Here is a 7507-nt window from a genome sequence, read left to right as displayed (position 1 = left end):
CATTTGGTGGGACATCGGAGGAGTAATTAATTTCTAGCTCCTAAATCCACAGCGAACTCTCAATGTTGAGATCTATAGTCAGCAACTGAAACGTTTAAATCAAGCCCTTCATCAGAAACGCCCTTCACTCGTCAATCGGAAAGTCGTTCTTCTTCTCCACGACAATGCACGTCCACATGTGGCACGTTTGACGCAACACAAGATTATGGATTTGGGTTGGGAGGTTCTCCCCCACCCACCATATTCTCCAAATATGGCATCATCAGATTACCATCTTTTTCTTTCGCTGCAACACCATCTTAATGGGAAAACGTATGCAAATGTGGAAGGTGTTAAAGAGGACATCGACATGTTTTTTGTTTCAAAACCAAGTGATTTCTTTAATCAGGGCAATAACAACCTGATTGTAAGATGGAAAAACATCATCGATAAAAATGGAGACCATTTCATTTAATAAATTGTTCGGGTTTTTTCATCTAGAAAAAGAGCGACATTAATTTCTTGACGACCTAATACATTTGAAATGTCATTTTTCGAGACTTGAAGGGGCTTGATGTCTTGCTTGCTCTTCCAGTCCACTTAACAGTGGTGAATATAAATAACTAAAGGAAGTACCCTGTTATATAAAACTTGTTTATTGTTGGATATACAGAAGTTAAACAGCAACTTGTACTAAAATGCTATTAAATAGCTTAAGCCACATATTTGTGTAAAACTTAAAGCTTGTTTATTGGCGGAATTACAGAGTATGATACCAACGTTTCACCAGGTTAATCTACTAAAAACGTCGTAACCAGAGGTAGTAAACTCTGTATATCCGATAGTAAATAAGGGTCAAAGGTCGAACTACTGTCTATATCAAACCGTTTCGACTGTGACTCTACAACCTATGCTGAAATATTGGCTACATCAAGGGTTTCTGATAGTCCGAATCTCTAAACCCTTCAGCAGACCACACGTACGTAATAAGGGATTTAAATTACCGCGTGGCGACACGTTACAGCTCTAGCATGATCACACACACACACACACAAAAGAGATTTTACAAAACTTTTCAAGTGTTCTTTCTTAACATTTATTGATATACGGCCAGGATATTGCTGGAAGTTAAAAACATAGTTAATGAATGTTATTTTTTTTTTGGCCTAGTGTAAAGCCACACATTGGGCTACTTGTGCTTGTAAGTTTACTGTTGACCAACTGAGAGACTGTTTATTTAAAATTAATTGCATTAATAAGAATGTTCACTTCGTTGCATTGTTGTCATCTTTTTCATTGCACTTTACATAAAGAAACTGCCGAAATTTCTTAGAAATTATGATAAGGAAGTATATTTTATGATGACCATAAACTCCAAAACAATGATGTCATAATTTTACTCAACATTGCAATTCTACAACTTCTTCAGGAGTAACTTTCAATCTTGTTTATTCAATTCAGAGATGTCTAGAAAAATAAATTTTTATTCTGCTACAAGGCTCCCAAGGATGTTATACGTTCTGCTACAAGGCTCCCAAGGATGTTATACGTTCTGCTACAAGGCTCCCGAGGATGTTATACGTTCTGCTACAATGCTCACGAGGATGTCATACGTTCTGCTACAAGGCTCCCGAGGATGTCATACGTTCTGCTACAAGGCTCCCGAGAATGTCATACGTTCTGCTATAAGGCTCCCGAGGATGCCATACTTCTGCTACAAGGCTCACGAGGATGCCATACATTCTGCTACAAGGCTCACGAGGATGTTATACGTTCTGCTACAAGGCTCCCGAGGATGTTATACGTTCTGCTACAAGGCTCCCGAGGATGTTATACGTTCTGCTACAAGGCTCCCAAGGATGTTATACGTTCTGCTACAAGGCTCCCGAGGATGTCATACGTTCTGCTACAAGGCTCCCGAGGATGTCATACATTCTGCTACAAGGCTCCCAAGGATGTTATACGTTCTGCTACAAGGCTCACGAGGATGTCATACGTTCTGCTCGAAGGCTACCGAGGATGTCATACGTTCTGCTACAAGGCTCCCAAGGATATCATACGTTCTGCTACAAGGTTACCGAGGATGTTATACGTTCTGCTACAAGGCTCCCAAGGATATCATACGTTCTGCTACAAGGCTCGCGAGGATGTCATACGTACTGCTACAAGGCTCGCGAAGGATGTCATACGTTCTGCTACACCGTCGATGAAACAGTTTTCATTACACAAACAAGGAGTGTTTATTGTGAGTATGTCTCCATCTTTTAGCGTTTAAAATCATAACAATACATTTATTATAATATATGTAGCGTTTCCGACAGCATATCGTCTGTCGAAGTCCATTTCAACTATTGAATTCGGAGATAAAGGTCGTTATTATTTATATATGTAAAGAAAAGGCTCGTGTTTTCTAGAATTAAACATTTTGTTTATTACTTAATACTACGACGACTGCGCTGGGTTTCTGTTGTCGTCTGTTTGTTGCGATATAAACATGAAAATAGCTACATGCTAGCATGTATCTTTATTAGCTCATTATTTCACTATTACTACTTCGTGTGACACTGTCGAGAACCTACAAGATCTGGATTAACTTGTCATTAGGATTTTGTTTCGCTACGGGATTACATACTGAAATCACTAATATCTTTGTTATATTTATTTTCGTGCTGAAGCACCAGCCCCTCCTCCGGGGGCATAATAATTGAATTTGTACTTAATTTATTTTACACATAATTTACAACAAGTTTATTTCACAGAAATGGCATTACAATTATTTTACTAATCCCTCTCTACACCCTCATTGCTACATTAGAAGTTCTTCCTGGGCCAAAATAAAGCGATTTCTTGGTGATCCTATTCTTGGACATCCAACATAGAAGTGACCATGTGAAAAGCAAGGGGTTTTAAAATGTAGCCTTATCACTTCAAGGGTCTGACCTTGGGTTTTGGTTTCATTTTTACTGGCAACAATGGAATGTTTGACATAACAAATTTAGGAAAAAAATTATTCCAAGATTTTACTTCGTGTGTGTGTGTGTTTTGAATTTCGCGCAAAGCTACACGAAAGCTATCTGCGCAAGCCGTCCCTAATTTAGCAGTGAAATACTAGAGGGAAGGCAGCTAGTCATAACCACCCACCGCCAACTTTTGGGCTACTCTTTTACCAACGAATAGTGGGATTGACCGTCGCATTATAACGCCCCCCCCCCGGCTAAAAGGGCGAGCATGTTTGGTGTGATGGCGATTCGAACCCGCAACCCTCAGATTGCGAGTTGAGCGCCCTAACTAAGATTATAGAGTTATTAGCTAAATACACATTTTTACCGCGGGTGTAACCCAGAGTGGGTGAGGTCGGATAACAACTACCCTATGACACGCCACCTGGTCCGTTGTATCATCCTACCAAGTTTGGTTGCGGTTGGTCCAAAGACGACAGAATTGTTCGCGGACAAACAAACAGTTTGTTTTTTGTTTACTTTTATAAGTATAGATATAACACTAAGTTCAAGTAACACGATCCTATGGGCAAAATTTTGTAATAAATAAAAACCAAAACTTAACAACTGTAAAATTTTCTGTTATTAATCTTTTGAGTTAATTATTTAGTTCGGTATGTTCCTCACTAAACATTAATTTTTATGTCTGTTGGTTCTTCAATACCTCGCCGGCTTTTTAAATGGTAACTTTTATATTACTGTTCTTGCTAGAAACACGATTCTATCAGTTTGTTTTTATCACGTTTGACGCGAATCACTTACGTGCATATTTTATACTTTTATTTTACAGACATATTCCATAGTTCAATATGAAAAATTTTCAGAACTTTGAACAAAATAAATCCTGATATTTTCCAGTATCAAATCTATTATTTTGTTTCTGTAGTGTGTATTGGTGTATAGAAGACATATTAGTAGCAGAAATAAACGACCTTATAACACCAAAATGTAGTTTTTTTTATTAAACACTCAACTTTACAGCTTCTTCAGGAGGGTTTACTAAAACGCGAACCGGAACTGAAGAAGCTGTAAAGCGAAACGTTGAGTGTCTAATTAAATAAAAAACAACTTTTTGGTGTTATAAGGTCGTTTATTTCTAGCATTAATATCAAATCTACATACATATCCAGATCGCTGAAATCTAATGTAATTGTATGTGCAACACTGTTATTAAGTCATTGTTCACAAGAGATTTATTAAACAATGTTGTTGTTTCTATGGTAACAAACTATAAAAATACTCTTTCTATGTAGTCTGTTATCACAAGTGCTAGCGTAAGATACGTTGAGATCCCAAACAAAAAAAAATGGTTCTGAATAGCTTATCATTAAAAGTTTGTTTTCCAATCAGATTACACAATGGAATAATTCTTATCTTTATTATATTTATCTATATCACATTAAGTTCAGGCCTGAAAAAAGATAGATATATTCAGAAAACGTTAAAAGTAGCATTGGAGACTTGTTACAGAAATCGCCGAAACCGTGATTTGCCAGTGTTTGCAGTGGCTTCTTCATTTATTCCACATTTGTTTGTCGCAGCGAAAAAAATGAAAAAACCTTGTAAGAATTGTGAAGGTTGACTCGCAGAAAGTAGTTGATATTGTAACTTGTAATTAAGTCGATAAGGATAGAAACATTCTCTGGAGGATTGTAAGAATTGTGAAGGTTGACTCGCAGAAAGTAGTTGATATTGTAACTTGTAATTAAGTCGATAAGGATAGAAACATTCTCTGGAGGATTGTGATTATATAAAATTCATAACGTAGATTTTAACTGAATAAAGGTCTGTCTACCATCTTAAAAAGTTTGTTTTTATTGTTATTTTTTCGATTCTCTTACTGGGACCCGCCATTGCCAATTGGTTAAGTCGCTCGACTCGCAATCTGAGGGTCGCGGGCTTGAATCCCGTCACACCAAACATGCTCGCCCTTTCAGCCGTGGGGGCGTTATAATGTGACGGTCAATCCCACTATTCATTGGTAAAAGAGTAGTCAAGAGTTGGCGGTGGGTGATGATGATTAGCTGCCTTCCCTTTAGTCTTACACTGCTAAATTATGGGCGGATAACGCAGATAGCCCTCGTGTAGCTTTGCGCGAAATTCAAAAACAAACAAACAAACAAGCTGTACGTAATTTTTAACTTAGTGAATGCCACTTACAATAACTTAAAAACGCTTAAGCAGAACCTGAGTCACTAACTGTGAAAGTAAATGGGTTTAAATTATTACTTAACCGTTTTTATCTTAGCCGATTGAAATTCAGGTAGCAAGTGCAGTGTTAAGGTGGTCAATAACTGATGTCGCAGGTAACAGAACTAATAATGTCGCCCTCCCGTGTCCAAAGAGGAGTATATCTTTACTTAGGTATTTTATAGGACATTTGTTTTGGTACATTTCGTGCAGGTGTTTTGCGTGTAGTTACTGTAAACACGTTATTAACCGATTAGTAACTTGCGTTAGTCATCAATTTTAGAGGTAACGCCCCACTGACAAAATTGTTCTGTACTGCTTATACATAATTGGTCGTGGTTTAGTGCCATCCATACCTTCCTAGTGTGTGTGGTACACAGTAATGTTATTTGGGTGCTTATTTCTTCTGAATGCGTATAATGGGACTGGCTGTTGGTATAGGTAATCTAAGATGGTGGGATACTGCTGTAGGACCTCTTAGTCTTGGGTAGACATCTTTCTTCCCTGCTCCAGCTACTAGAAAGTTTGACCTTACAGTTATTGAAGCCAATTAGTATTTGTAAAGACTAGACCATTTATTTAACTACGAATGGCTGTTCAGTTTATTTGATCATTTATGTTGTTCCTTTACTGTCTCCGTTCTAAATAATTATGCTAATAATATTTTCTGAACTTGCTATATTGCTGATATTGATAACGTTAGTGGATCTTAATACACACGGGTATACTTGTAAGCGACATTGTATTAGTAATTTACACTATTAGTTCTAAAAATAAAACAAATAGAGTAATAACACTGTTTATAAAATGAGTTGATACATCTTAGTATATAGTTGATTCAGTGTGTGTGTTACCATCCATCAACCAAAGTCGATTACCGTAACTTTTGGTATGGTAACTGGAAACTGTAAGTCGGTATACATGGCTATTTTGTTTTTAGGATGTTTGAAATAGGACACACTTCCAATCTTTCTCTTTTCAGAAATTAAATATAATACCACATGATAATTTATGACTTTGTCTTTGTTTGAATTAGTTATAACGTTATAAATTAAACAACTTTTGATAATAGCTCATCGGTAAGTCTGAAGATTTATAACAGTAAAAACCAGCTGGGAATAGCACAGATAGTCCATTTGTGCTTAACAAGAAACACAAGTTTTTTTACAAGTACTGAATAACATCCTATATTTATAAACTTGTTAAATTCTTGAGCTTACAACGTACCTATCTTTATTTCTCAGATGAAACTGAATGTAGCACTGGAAGACGAGTGGAATGGGGTACTGTGTCAGTTTGGATACACAAAACGTGGAACTTCTGTGTGTATGGCAAGTGCATCAATCAAGTACGTATATTAAGTATACTCATCATAAGACATTAGTATTAAGTCTATTATATTTTTTAGCTCTACATTATTTATCTAGTCTCTTGTAGATTTTCAAGAATTAGAAATGTGTTTCCAAGATGGCCTGATGAGCTCTGGATTGAGCAAAACGCGTCGTCGGCAGTGGATATGGCGAACATAGTGTGGCTAGACTAATATTATTGTACACTCTTCTATTTATTGAAAATCCATAACGGACTAGTTAAAGAATGTAGTGTTTGAAAATGTAATAGGCCTAATGTTAATGTCTTTTGACAAATATAATTATACTCATATTTCGATAGCTTTGAAACAGTCTAGTTAACTAATTTTTATTCACTTTATAACTTATACTTTAGACAGGGACAGTAATGTTGAATTATCTTGATTCTAGACTTTAGATAAAAAGTGTCAGATTCTCCCAAATACCTAATATTTTCCATGATTTTTATATTAAAGTCTTCATTGCAAATCCTGTTAGTCCTACATGTTCTCTTTTATACGGTTTGAAAGCCGCCTAGTGGTTGAACTTAGTATTACTTCGCGCAGGAAGAACGTACAAATTTGTAAACAACAAATGAATTCTTATTTTTGGGTATTACACTTGGAAAATTTAAAATCCATCAAGTAACTTGGAATTCACAGTTTTTAGTATACTTTGACATTATTTAACATAAATTGGGATTGTCTTTATTTAGTGTTTTCATTTTTACTTTTGTTGATTTAGAAGGGGAGTACACGAACTAAGAAATAGTTTGTTTTTCTAGTATTCATTGCAAATCTTGTTAGTCCTACATATTTACTTTTAAACACACACATCACACGAATACTTGCTTGCAAATCTTGTTAGTTCTACATATTTACTTTTAAACACACACGAATACTTGCTTGCAAATCTTGTTAGTCCTACATATTTACTTTTAAACACACACATACTTGCTTGCAAATCTTGTTAGTCCTACATATTTACTTT

The 7507-nt window shown here is 36.1% G+C and overlaps 1 protein-coding gene across 1 annotated transcript in view; it reads left to right on the top strand.

Moving 5' to 3' along the window:
- The window catches only part of LOC111089450 (protein starmaker-like), a 29486-nt gene that overhangs the window by 11758 nt on the left and 10221 nt on the right, over positions 1-7507 (top strand). The window contains exon 2 of the mRNA XM_022401982.1: positions 6413-6516. The gene's annotated coding sequence lies outside the window, so the exon portion shown is untranslated. The remainder of the gene's footprint in view (positions 1-6412; positions 6517-7507) is intronic.

This window comes from Limulus polyphemus, unplaced genomic scaffold (genome assembly GCF_000517525.1).
Source record: "Limulus polyphemus unplaced genomic scaffold, Limulus_polyphemus-2.1.2 Scaffold6292, whole genome shotgun sequence".
Taxonomy (NCBI): Eukaryota; Metazoa; Arthropoda; class Merostomata; order Xiphosura; family Limulidae; genus Limulus; species Limulus polyphemus.
The sequence above is the reverse complement of the archived record's forward strand: the minus strand, read 5'-3'. Positions and strand labels throughout refer to the sequence as shown.